Below are 13,065 nucleotides of genomic sequence, written 5' to 3' on the forward strand. Positions count from 1 at the left end.
TGTCTACATGCCTAAATGCACTGAGTTGCCGCCATGTGATTGGCTGCTTAGAAATTAAGTGTTAATGAGCAGTTGGACAGGTGTACCTAATAAAGTGGCCGGTGAGTGTATTTGCATTTTTTTGGAAAATATAAACAAGATTGAAGACAGCTATTGAAAATGTACATCTTGGTTCACTTCTCTTAAATGTCAACTTCTGAACAAAGGCACAGATAAGGTCCTGAGGGAGCAAATCGGTAAAACCTGCCTGTAATAAACAATTAGTGGGCTAGTTTGGTCTAATACTGCAAGAATAACTTGGCAAGGTCTATGTTTACATGCTTTCCATTTAAACGATGACTGAAACTGACCCGGACATACTGAACTTGTGTGAAGAAAGATTAAGATAGGTGAGCATAAAGAAAAGAAGTTCAAAAGAAAGAAGAATACAGTTATGCATGAGGAATTAATTCATCAGCGATTATGCCAATGAAAAAAAAAAAAACTTGTAAGAAAAATGAATTTAACATCCATCTGGAAGAACAGCATACAAACAGGAGCCTTCTCTAACCTCAGGCAGGCCTCTGAGTGCTGAAATAAATGAATCTGTCATGCCACTAGGCCGGACACTGACATGTTGACTGACTGCTTTGTTGGAAATGTGCGAATGGGTGGAACGTTCTGGGATGACAAGTGAGAGAACATTCTTCAAGGAATTGATTTTAAGCTACTAAACTGTAAGCAGCTCCATGGTTAATTTCCAGGCATTATAAATATGATGTGGTGAGATAGTTTGTTATGCCTCCTCTCAGAGTTTTCTGACAGTGTTTGCTTTTTTGTAACAATAAGTCAATTAAGCAGTTTGTGTTTGTGGTTGAGCCGCTGTAGCCCTTTCATATGTTTAATGTTCAGTCCTGTCAGTGGGGGAGCAAACATTTCACAGCACACAGGATGGATGAATGGCTTTGTTTACACTGCATCATTCATCTCAAAGACAAACTACTTTGCCATAGTCCATACAGCTGAGAATATATGTGGAAACAGTTAGATTTTTACTGACTTATGACACTGTGCAAAGTATTTTTGGACAGATTTCTTGAGTTTATGCTGCTTCATACTTGCTTACTCTATCTTGACCCTTTTAACAACAACTATCACACTGCAAAAAAATCTAAATCTAGATAAGTCATTTTTTTCTTAAAATAAGTGCATTTGTTCTTGAATTGAGGAGGTTAGAGACATTTTGCCAATGGAACAAGGCAATTTACACTTAAAGTAAGAAAACACAATTGCATTGTCTTATTTCAAGTGCATATTATCTAATTATCTTACTGTAAGAGTAAAATTACTCATTCTATTGGCAAACTATCTCATTTACACTGCAAAAACGATCTAGAAATAAGTAAAAATTTCTTAAATTAAGTGTATTTACCCTTAATTTGAGTAGGTAAATGAGATAGTTTGCCAATGGAATGTATAATTTTACTCTTACAGTAAGATAATTAGATAATATGCACTCGAAATAAGACAATGCAATTATGATTTCTTATTTTAAGTGTAAATTTTCTTGTTCCATTGGCAAAATGTCTCTTTTACCTCCTCAATTCAAGAACAAATGCACTTATTTTAAGAATGACTTATCTAGGTTTAGATTTCTTGTAGTGTACCTACTCAAATTAAGGGTGAATACACTTAATTTAAGAAATTTTTACTTATTTCTAGATCGTTTTTGCCGTGCATGAAATGTAAGTGCACTGCAAAAAATGTAAATCTCAATAAGTACTTTTAGTCTTGAATTGAGGAGGCAAGTGAGACACTTTGCCAATGGAACAAGATAATTTACATTTAAGATAAGAAAAAACTATCAGATTGTCTTATTTCAAGTGCATATTATCTAATTATCTTATTTTAAGAGTAAAAATACTTACCAGTATTCCATTGACAACTCAACTTATTTATTTACTCAAATTAAGGGTAAATAAGGCTAAATGTAACAAAATTTGTACTTATTTTTTAGATTGTTTTTGCAGTGTGATAACAGGCGGTTAATCTTTTACAACGCTGAACAGGACGTTTGGCCTACCGTTCATTGAATTGGTTTCATTTAGACACAATAACAATATTTTTTTTTTTTTGCTCAAGCATCCTGACAATTATGCTACAGCATACCAGTCATCTATATGTCTAGACTAGTCCACCCTTTGAAACACTCAGACTTGATGTTGTTATTAAATGTATAAAAATTTTTTTGTATGTTATTACATGTTTTACTGCAAGCAGACACAGTCAGTCCAGAGTAAGATGTTTTATCTATCCCCACTCTCACTGCTGCAAGATGGGCTCACATTATATATATATATGTACATATGTGTGTGCATCTATATTTTGCCTACATACAATGGTTGAGCCAGACAATATTCAAAGGGATGGCAAGGCAAGGATAAATGTTCTTGCCTGGCAAGCGGATTGTGCCGGCTTGGCACTGAGGGGTTGCCAAAAATGGATAGGTGCCAGAGCCAGTTCCGGTTCATTCTTTCTAAATAAATCAGTGAAGACAGACTCAACTTTCCAAGAGCTCGTGGTTTAAACACAACCATATATATTGAGACTTCCGTGTCCTCTAAATTAAGGGTGGAGTGGATGATCTGGACTGACTGAAACAGATATCTTTCCCTACTTTTCTATAAAACACAAATTCTAGTTCTGAGAAAAAAAACAAAATCCAAAAAATGCTTTATCTGAAAAAAAAAAATGGCCATCACTTTCTCTCATTTAACTTAAGAAATGAAACCAACATTTGAACAAAAAATATATTCAGTGTTTTCTCAGGTTTGATTGTCTGATATTATCATTTCTTTTATTTGTTTAAATTGTAGAAAATTAAATTTTTTTCCAAAACACTGTGTGATAAGAGAGCTGTGCCTAAATAAGAATTAATTGAATATTGGCACATTATATAAAAAAAAAAAAAGAGAGAGTGAAAAAAACAAAAAACAACAGCATTATTTTCTTTGCTTAGAGATAAATAGCGGTTTAATGGCATAGGTTCTAGCCTCAGGATGAAACCACTAAAACTCAATTTGATTACCATATGATTAACCTTATCTTCTCCATCCAACTCTTAAATCGCTGTTGATCGTTTTGGCATTTCAGTGATAAGAGGTCCAGCTGCCCATTTCCATTGGTTAATTAAAACAAAAAAGAAAACTTGTTGAGCTTACATGTATATAAGCAATAACTGAACATTTTTTTTAATAATTATACATAAGAATTTCATTGTTTTGAAGGATAACCAAATAATTAAAGTAATAAAAAGTCCTGCTTCATCCATCTTTAATTAGATAAAAATTGTATCAAAAATGTGAGACTTATTGTAAACGATAACCTCATTCATTTTTTCTTTGAGTCTTTTGACTGCCGTTGTATTTTAAGATTTTATTAAAGTGTCTCAGGAAGAAAACTAAGCTGCCACAGAATCCCATGTTGTAGAAAAGCATTTTACGTCATTACATGCATATTTCTGGATTTGTGAACAAGATGACTTCCTGTTGCCATGGTGTACTTCTTATAGTCCGCACCTAAAAGCGATTGCCAGGTTTGTTTCTTTCCTCAGGAATTGGACCGGGGCAGGCAATCCAGAGTTTGACTCAACCAGACTAAACAAAGATTTTAAAACATCCTAACATTATGGAGAGCATGCAGATTTGTGGAGAGAATCTAGAGTTGATCCTCTGTGGTTTCCCCTCCATACCGTTCAGTTACAGTTATCCCAGCCTGCAATGAGCTGACCACAAGCTTATACAGTAAAATTAGGGTTGACACGGATCCCTGACCATAGGCATACATATCTAACCACATTTACCTGTGAAATCCCAACAGTAGCTCCCACCAATAATGCTTAGATTTTTATAACTTAATATTTTTCTACTAAATCTTAATGTAAATGAATTACAATAAATCTAGTGGACATTTCTTTTTCATCACTGGATTTGTAAAACGGTTTGAAAATGATGCCGCACCTCATCTTCCATTAGATAATGTTCCAACACAAACAATCCCAATAAACACAATAAAACTTTGGTTATAAAATTACAAAATACACAAGATTTGTGTGTCATGGACTTAGGTGTTTTTATGAAAAGCAAAGCAAAAGAAAAACAAACAAAAAAAGAAAACAGACTTAGTTTCTTAGCAACTCCAAAGACACTTTTTTTTATAACACCTTCGCTTAAACTTATGGTCTACCACTTTCAGCAAATTGTAAAGGTCCTTATCTATTTTTTTCACGCTGGCATGAGCCAGACACCCTCTTGACATCACAACTAAAGATACTTGACTCTTTGAGTAAATTTACACGAGATAAAGAGGGCGATAAATTTAGACATTGAAAACATTACTACTAAAAAAAAAGAAGCAAACAACTCCTATATAGTGTACTATATACTCAGAGCTCAGAGCATTGCTGGGATTGGCTTCCTTGTCAGTATATAAAGGTCTGAGTCATTCAAAACAAACAAGGAAGGAAGTGAATCCCCTGTTTTCATGGAAACTCGTCCCAACTGCAGGATGTTTGGACAGTGTTTCAAAACTCTGCTACAGTGAGGTGTTTACATTCAGTAATTGTCAGATTCATTTTTAGGCTTTAAAGACTTTTAAAGAACTTTTACTTTTTTCACAATTGAAATGATTGGATAACATACAAATTAAGGTATTCTTTTATTTTTATTTTTTTTTTTCGAATCATTGGATGTATGAGTATTGATTTATTTTATATTTCCTTTTATCCAACCAGGATCAGTCTTTTACTTCCAGGCTTTACTGTATTCATACCACACAGAAATGTGCAGTTCAATGGCCTTAGAGGCATTTTGTCATGATGGTACAAAGTTCCGACCCAAATGCAGAAAACCGAACAGAGAGACCAGGGAAAAGTTTTAACGGATTTTATTGAAGAGGTTAAACAGAGGGAGAAGTGTTGCTCTGAACACTGCTCAACCGGAACTGTAAAGTGAGGGGAAGACACAGCGGTTAGTTTAGGCTCAGTTGGGAATTTGACTCGTGAACTTGGAGAAGAGGATTTGGTTGCCGACTCACGTTTCCAGAGAAGTTGTTGAATCCTTGACTCCTGTCTGTGTGCCGTGGTTCCAGTGTTTGTCTGATTCGGTGGAGGGCGGAACAGGGTTTACCCAGAATGCGGTTGTCAGTTGGTGAACGGAGAAACTGACTGTCACTCAGATTTCCTGCAGTACTTGAACGGGTCGTAGTGGAGAATAATCCCTTTCTCAGTGAGAAGCTCAAACGATCTCTTGGGGAAAGTGGATCTAAACCTCCTGTTTGAACCTCAGCTCAGTTTGAAGCTCAGTTGATCCTTCCAGGGAGAGAAGGTCCGAGAATTCCAGTTTGCAGGGTGACTTCCTGCCGGGAGGCAAAGACAAAAACAAAGTTAAACTCATGTTTTCAAAAACTCAGTTTGACTCAGCAAAACTCAGCTTGGCTAGAGTACCCAAAACTGGCAAAAACACTGGCGTCGAGGTAGTGGCAGTCAGCAGCTTAAGAATACTCCGTCTAACAAGGAAACCATCAGCAGGTGTGTGAGGAGGCGGACTAGAACCAGGCACCTCCTGGTGGATGAAGGGAGACAAACACAGACAGACAAACACAAAGACAGGAGTCCTGACACATTTGTAGCTATCATTAGACTTTTAGAATAATGTTGACTTTAAATCTGACCCCTGACCCTTGATTCATTGCAATATATTGGACTAGCACTAATCATGCATTTATGTTTATTTTGGGTTAAAGTTGAGATTAGCTTATTTTTTCTATAAATTTGTATCTATTCATTATCTAGTCAAAGGTTTGTGTCCAGTTTTTTTTTTTTTGCAATTGATCAAATCTGTCATTCTTAGATATAAGGAAATTGATTATGATGATTAAGACAAACCTAAAGAGCCTCAAAGATTAGGATAATTCTACACAAACATTGAGAAATACTTAATAAAAACCTTAATTTAACATAGATAACTTCTAGATTCACCAAATCTTGAAAAGGTTTTCAAAGAAGATTCATTGTCTGCTAGAGAACATTTTGATAGGGAGGTGAGTCAAAGCTCATTTGATCACAATGATAGATGGAAGGTTTGCAGGTTTTAGACCAAGGAACACAGCACCAGCTGTAAAGCATCAAGGTGGTTGAAGCATCCTGAGGGTTTATTTTTGCAGCCATTTTGAGAACTGTACTGAACAAAGTAAGGCTCTCTCTTAAAGGTATACTATGCAACCGGTGTTGATTTTCCAGCGAGGCTCCCCCCAGAGGGCGAAAGTAAAAGTGCACTGTCGTAAATATGCTCAGCTGTTCTCCTGGTTTCTCCGTCAAGCCAGGTGCAATTGTTTTGAGCTTAGCAGACAGGCGAACGCAACAAATCACCATGTCTACTGCGGTAAGTGACTATTTTGTTCTAATTTTCGAGTTTGAAAATTTAGCATGTTTTCATACATTATTTGTTAAGCATGTGTCTAAATAACAAAGATTGTAGTTAGCCAAGTTGGAGTTTCCCATTAATTTATCCGACTTTCGCTTTCTCGCTGGTTCCGCCATGATAACTGCACAAATATCGCCACTGCGCTAGCAACGAGCATACCTTTCACTGGGGGCATGTAGCAGTTCTCGCCGTAAAGCAAGACCGACTCTCGCGAGACTTCTGAGCCTGTGGGTGCGGGCCGAGAGCTCCTGCAATTGCAAGTACGGTATTTCCCCTACAGTCTACCAGGGCGGCCGAGAAAACCTTTGTTCGACCTGAAATGTCTCATTTAATCATCCAAAATGTTATGGAACACATTAATAAACTGAAAAATGTTGCATAGTATGCCTTTAATCATTAATGCTCGTTTTAAATGATAGCTCATGTTAATAACAAACTTTGTAAATAGCCCTGATTTTACCCCCTGTGAAACTTGGAGCTGTATATTAAGTTTATAGCTGCCTACGTCTTCATACCAGCATGTAGTACACAGCCGTGCTATTTTAATTTTATCGTTTAATTTACCCAACAGGGAACACTAATTGCTCTTAACTTTAACTGTAAAACTTTGTATGCATGCTCTATAACAAGGTATGTTGTTTCCTTTGCATCAGAAGGTGTTCTGTGGCTCTTCAAATGTCTTCGCCAAGCTCAGTTTCCAGGCAACTGAAGGGCATGGTGGTGAGAAAAGCAGAACATAATACAGGGCTGGCGTTGCTGCAGCGGGAACTTGACAAGTTTAATGAAGACAGGCAGGGAAACAAAGAGAAGAGACAGAAAAAAGCCAGCAATGACTGTGGGTCAAATGAATGAGGAGAGAGTGGAGGAGTAGGAGCGCAGCAGCAGCTCACAGAAGGCTTCCAAGCTCCCGCAAATTGAAGCGAAAAAGACCAAAGCCTGGCCTTGATATATGTGGCAATAAAGTTGTTAAAGGCCTCAAAGGCATTTTACTTCAGGGGGTGATTCAACAAAATGACCTCACTTAGTTATGATGCTGCTTTGGAGAGGGCCCCTACTGCCTGAACCCACAACTCTTCTAAAGATTCTCTGATATCAGCACATGAGAAATGTTTCTTTTGGCTCGGCTCTACAGCCCAGCGCTTGGAATGTATTTGCATTTCCAGTGTTGGTTTTGCAAACGAGGCCAGTTCAAGTGCCAGGTGGGTTTTTGAGGGTTCGGGTCGGAAATGGGATAATTCAATAAGATGTTTGCGGGTTCTCGAACATACTTCAGTCTTTCATTGCTTGCTTAGTCTTGGATTCACTTGGCCCCTTTTATTCTACCACTCAGTCCAGTTAAGAGATTTTGTGGCCAAGGGATCCACAAAAGGTGATGTTTACTATGAGTAGGTCATGGTTACTTCTTCTTGACCCTTTGAACATAAACGCTTTTAGCTGCGCCCATAAAATGTGAAGACAAACATGTGAAACCAAAGCAGAACTATGAATGCTCTAAAGGTTAGCATGAGGATCAAGGCTCACATTTCTCTATTATCAACGAGAAAAACTTCTGTGAAAGCATAAAAAAATATTTATCTATATAGAAACCACTAAAACTGAGCAAGAATCATTGTCAAATGAATACGCTAAAGCAATGCAGGCAGAATTATAGCAAGGTTAGTATAGCAAGTTTTTAGTTAAACTAAGAGTTAGGAATATATCAATCTTTTTTGTATTAAAATTAGAAAATATTTTAATAATGTCTCAGTTTTTACCATGCAGCAATAGCCCTAGATTTAACTCCTGGCTTGTTTTTATTAAACAAGGAGTTTACATGTTCTCGTTAAGGAACGTTGGGTTCTCACTACTTACTCTGCCTTCACTCCAAAGCTCTTATTTCCCTCCCTTACTGTAGATCGGGCCTATGTATGCAGGAGGTAGATAAAATATAACATAAAAATCATTGTTCCAGTTATTCTAATTTTGCATTTTCATTTAGTTTGTGTCCATTTGCATTCCTGGCATTGAATAATCGGTACAATTCCAAAAAAGATTGTTTTTCAACAGAATTATTGCTGTTAACAGCTCGGCAGAACTGGGAGTGTTTTTAGGATTGGTGTCTCATTAAAAGAAGACTTAGACAAACTTTATTGTCATCTTCTATACACAGTTTCAAAACTTTTCAACAGCGAATAAGCAGTTTAGCAGTGAAAATGAACATTTCCTTTTTTAAAGTGCAGCAGTGATCAGATGAATGTGGTGCAAATGCAGTAGAACACTGATTTCAATTCAATCTAAAGGGATTTGAAAATTCACCGTGTAGTGAAAATATGTTTTCAGCATGATGCAGCGTCTTGTGTGTGACTTGATTAGAAATTTCAACAGTTCTACAGTCGGATGGCCGCTGAGGAAAAGCTGTTGGAGAACCTGCATCGAATGCAGCAAAGCCTCTTCGCAGAGCAGCAGGGAAAACAGTCCATGGTGGGGGTGTGAGGGGTCGGTGATAATGTTACAGGCTCAGGACACACAGTGCTGGGATTAAATGTCTTTAATGGAGGGAAGAGGAGCCATGATGATCTTCTCTGCTGTTCTCACTACTCTCCTCACCTTCTTCCAGTCTGAGGTGCTGCAGCCTCCACACCACACAGTGAGACAGCTGGTCAGAACGCTCTCTATGGTGTTTCTGTAGAAGATCGTTAGGATGGGTGGGGTCAGCTGGGCTCTCCTCATCTTCTGCAGGAAGTACATGCGCTTTTGTGCCCTTTTAACTAGTGAAGTGATGTTTAACGTCCAGGTGAAGTTGTCTATAATGTGCACCATAAAGAATTTGCTGCTGCTGACCACCTCTACAGATGAGCTGTTGATGAGCAGTGGAGCGTGTTCTTCCTGAAGTTGTTGATGATCTTCTTCATCTTCTCCACATTCAGGATCCGGCTGTTATCTCTGCACCAGCCCATCAGCTGCTCCACCTCCTCTCTGTAGTCCAGGTCGTTGTCGTCTCTGATGAGGCCCACCACCGTGGTGTCGTCTGCAAACTTCACGATGTGATTGGTGGTGAACCTGGGGATGCAGTTATGTGTCATCAGAGTGAACAGCAGGGGGCTCAGGACGCAGCCCTGAGGGGAGCCTGTGCTTAGGGTGGTGACATCAGAGGTGTTCTGTCCTGAACACCTCTGACTGAAATGAATCTTCTCTATATAGTCTCTAGTCTTCTACAGATCCTCTTCCAGAATTGCTCTATATTATTTTTTCATTCCATGTTGTCAGATTCTGTTTCCTTTTTAAAGGAAAGTGTCTAAGTGCATGGTACACCACCATGCCATACAGAGTGCATTGCTGGTAGTTCAGTTAAATATTTTCTCATCTGACCAGAGAACCGTCTAAAAGTTTTTCTCACTTTTTCACCGGCTGTGTTTCTCATGTGTTGACATAAAACATTCCTGCAGGCAATCAAATCCTTCATGAAAATGGTCAAGATGTTATCTTTCAGAACAATCCCATTTGGAGTTTAAGATTCCAACCAATCCTTATTCTCTCCTGTTTCATGCTGCCGACACTTCCTCTATGACTGCCGGTTTAGCAGGAAGTATAAATGTGGAATGTGTTTTTTTTTTTTGTGTGTGTGTGCCTCTCTGTGTGTCCACTGGGTTTAAATCAGAAGGAAGATTGTGCACCTTTTGTTTGAGTTAATTACCAAAAAAAAAATAAAAATACATCAAACAACAGCACAGAAAGTCTAGATTAGTTTTAACTGGCTGGACAGCTTGTCACCGCTGCAACACCACATCCCGCTGTTAAGATAAGATATGTGTGTCTCTGTGTGTGTTTGTCAGATTGGTGGCAAAACAGCCTGTCTGTTTGTCTCTGTTTACCCGAAGTGAAGTTGTGTCCTTGTCATGCTGGGTCTTTCTGCATTTCTGTTACTGGGAAATAGATTAGGAAAGAGTCCAAACATTATAGATGCAACCAAATGTGCAAATTAAAAATCTCTATAACACTTATAGACCTGAACATTTTACTCAGAATTAAGAATACCTTGTGCCTGAATATTTTACCAATATATTTCATGTACACTATTTTAATTTTTGGTTTAAAAAAAGCAATGAAATTTTTACACATCTCATGTTCTCATGATCAATCTACATCCATACACTGGTGGAGGGAGTGTCATGTTGTATACAGGAAACTTACTTGGAGAAAAGTCGCAAGAAACTACAAAAAATTTCAGATTGGGGGGGGAGTAACTCAGCCTGGGTGCCATTCCGAACTTAGTCCCGCCCACAACGTTTGAGGTCAGGAAGTTCGGTCTGGCATTGCTCAGTAGTAGCGCGAGTATGCCAGCACAATATCTGGCGGGCCAATCAAATTGTCAGGGCGGGCTTTATACGATGATGGACAGATGATCAACAGTAACGCAATCAACCACGTCACCAAAGCACGCTTGGGCGACAACAACAATGGCTGCCGCTGGAGAGTTGAGGTGAGTAGATTCTGCTATTAGGTCTGTTCTAGAAGATATCGACAGCAAATTAATTATAAAAGAGGAACAGAGAAATACGATCAAGGCTCATCTTCTTATTCTAGGCGTGCAACTGCACGCTTTGATTTTTGTTGACAACAACTATGCGTCGCTTAACATACGTCACGCACTCCGTTGCTCTTATTGGTTGTAGGTCTATCCAATTGAGTGCAGAGGCATTTTTTTCCCTGGTTCGTTCGAAACACGCCCCATAATCACAGCTCTATGGAGCAGTATCAGACTCATTCTGACTAGAATTGAGTAGGACTACGTCAGGCTAGGAGTAACTTTCCAGCAGGAGAATAAACAGAGCAAGAATAATAATCAAATTGTTTGAGGTTTATGCCAGATCTATATCCAATTTAGAATGGCTTTATAGAAAATAAACTGTGATCAAGATTCTTTATTTCCAAATACCTGAGTTTCCTAAATTTTGTAAAAACAGGCAAAAATGTTGATCTCCAGGTATATAAAACCGAGACATAACCCAAGAGACATTCTGTTTTTAACAGTAAGTTCTGACTCAGAAGCTCTGAGCCAAAATGCAAATCTAACCTTTAGAGTCCTTGTTTAACTTTATAAAACTATAAATAAAATAAACTATAAAAAATTTTCCTTCTTCCACTTATGCTTTTTTGTGTGTGTAGCTGCCATCAGAGTCAACTCATTTAAATATTCTAATATTTAGTTAAAAACGAGTTAATACATACTAGTATTGAAATTAAAAGTTTAATCATAAATAGATAAATAAATAACCTTTAGTAAACGTATGTTTATGTACGTTGGTTAAAAAGCTCATTAAAATGTAAGGATGAATCTATGTTTTTGTTCCGCATTTCACGTTGTTGCCCATGGGAAAGATTGATTGACACAATTTTTTTTTTTGCACCTGTTTTTCACCAGAAAGCTTTAAGACTGGGTTTTCTGAGAAAAGATGTATAAGTTACCTTTATTCCTCTGGAGTTTATGCATCCAATGAGGTACGACTTTGTTTCAATTGTATTTATTTGTGTAAACCTTTATATTTGTTTTGAGCTAATTTGGGTTTCTGTTTCCCTTCTTAGTTCTGATGGCATTTTTGGGGGCTTTATAATACATGTCCACAATAATTGGCTGTTAAAACCAAAAGAACAAAGTTGAGCCTTGATTATCTCTTGAGGAGTAACAGTGTGATTGTCTATTTAATAAAGTCTTAATAAAATATTCAATTAAAAATATTCAATTAAAGCTGTGAAGTAAAATCTAAGTAGAAAGATTAATTGGTATTGCTATTAATTGTTCTGTCAGAGGAGATAACAGAACAAACCCAGAAGTTAGCTACACCAGCACAAATAAACATTAGGACAGATGAGTCCCACTTTAAGGTGAGTAGCTACTTTGTTAGTGATCAGAGTTCTTTAAGATTAGTTTAACACACATTTTTTGTAAATCCATGAAGTGACCATACATACACATTTTTTTTTCTTTTACAGGAGATTTGTAGTAGTGCCATCTGCAGAAATATTTTCACATTACCCAGTCATTTCACTGACTTGGTGCCTTCTTTCATCTTACGCTCAAATGAATTTTTTACGTTTCTTTTGATCTGGACCGGTTTGAGGTACTTCTGAGGTTGTGAGTCAGTATCCTGCAGCATGGAGCGGTCAGTCTAGTCAGGGGAAAGGGAAGGAAAGGAAAGGAAAGGAGGTACTTCTGAGGTTGTGAGTCAGTATCCTGCAGCATGGAGCGGTCAGTCTAGTCAGGGGAAAGGGAAGGAAAGGAAAGGAAAGGAAAGGAGTGATGGGTCAGCCTATTTAAAGCTGCTCCAGACATGACAGAAACTTTTCATCTCACACTGAAAGAAAGTAAAACTCCAAGTTTTATTGTTTTTTTGTTTTTTGACTAGCATTTCAGTTTCACCATGGAGGACTGTTTTTCTTCTAGATTGAAAAAATTTGCACAATGCATAAAAAAGCTGCGTATTATGATCTGCGCAGAAAAAATATTAGTTTAATTGAATTAAATTCAGTTTATTTCTATAGCGCCAATTCACAACACAAGTCATCTCAAGGCACTTTACAGTTCAACCAGATCATACAGTCATATTGATTAAAAGTTTTCTATCTA

The sequence above is a fragment of the Cyprinodon variegatus genome, unplaced genomic scaffold (genome assembly GCF_000732505.1).
Source record: "Cyprinodon variegatus isolate N-32 unplaced genomic scaffold, C_variegatus-1.0 Scaffold476, whole genome shotgun sequence".
NCBI lineage: Eukaryota > Metazoa > Chordata > Actinopteri > Cyprinodontiformes > Cyprinodontidae > Cyprinodon > Cyprinodon variegatus.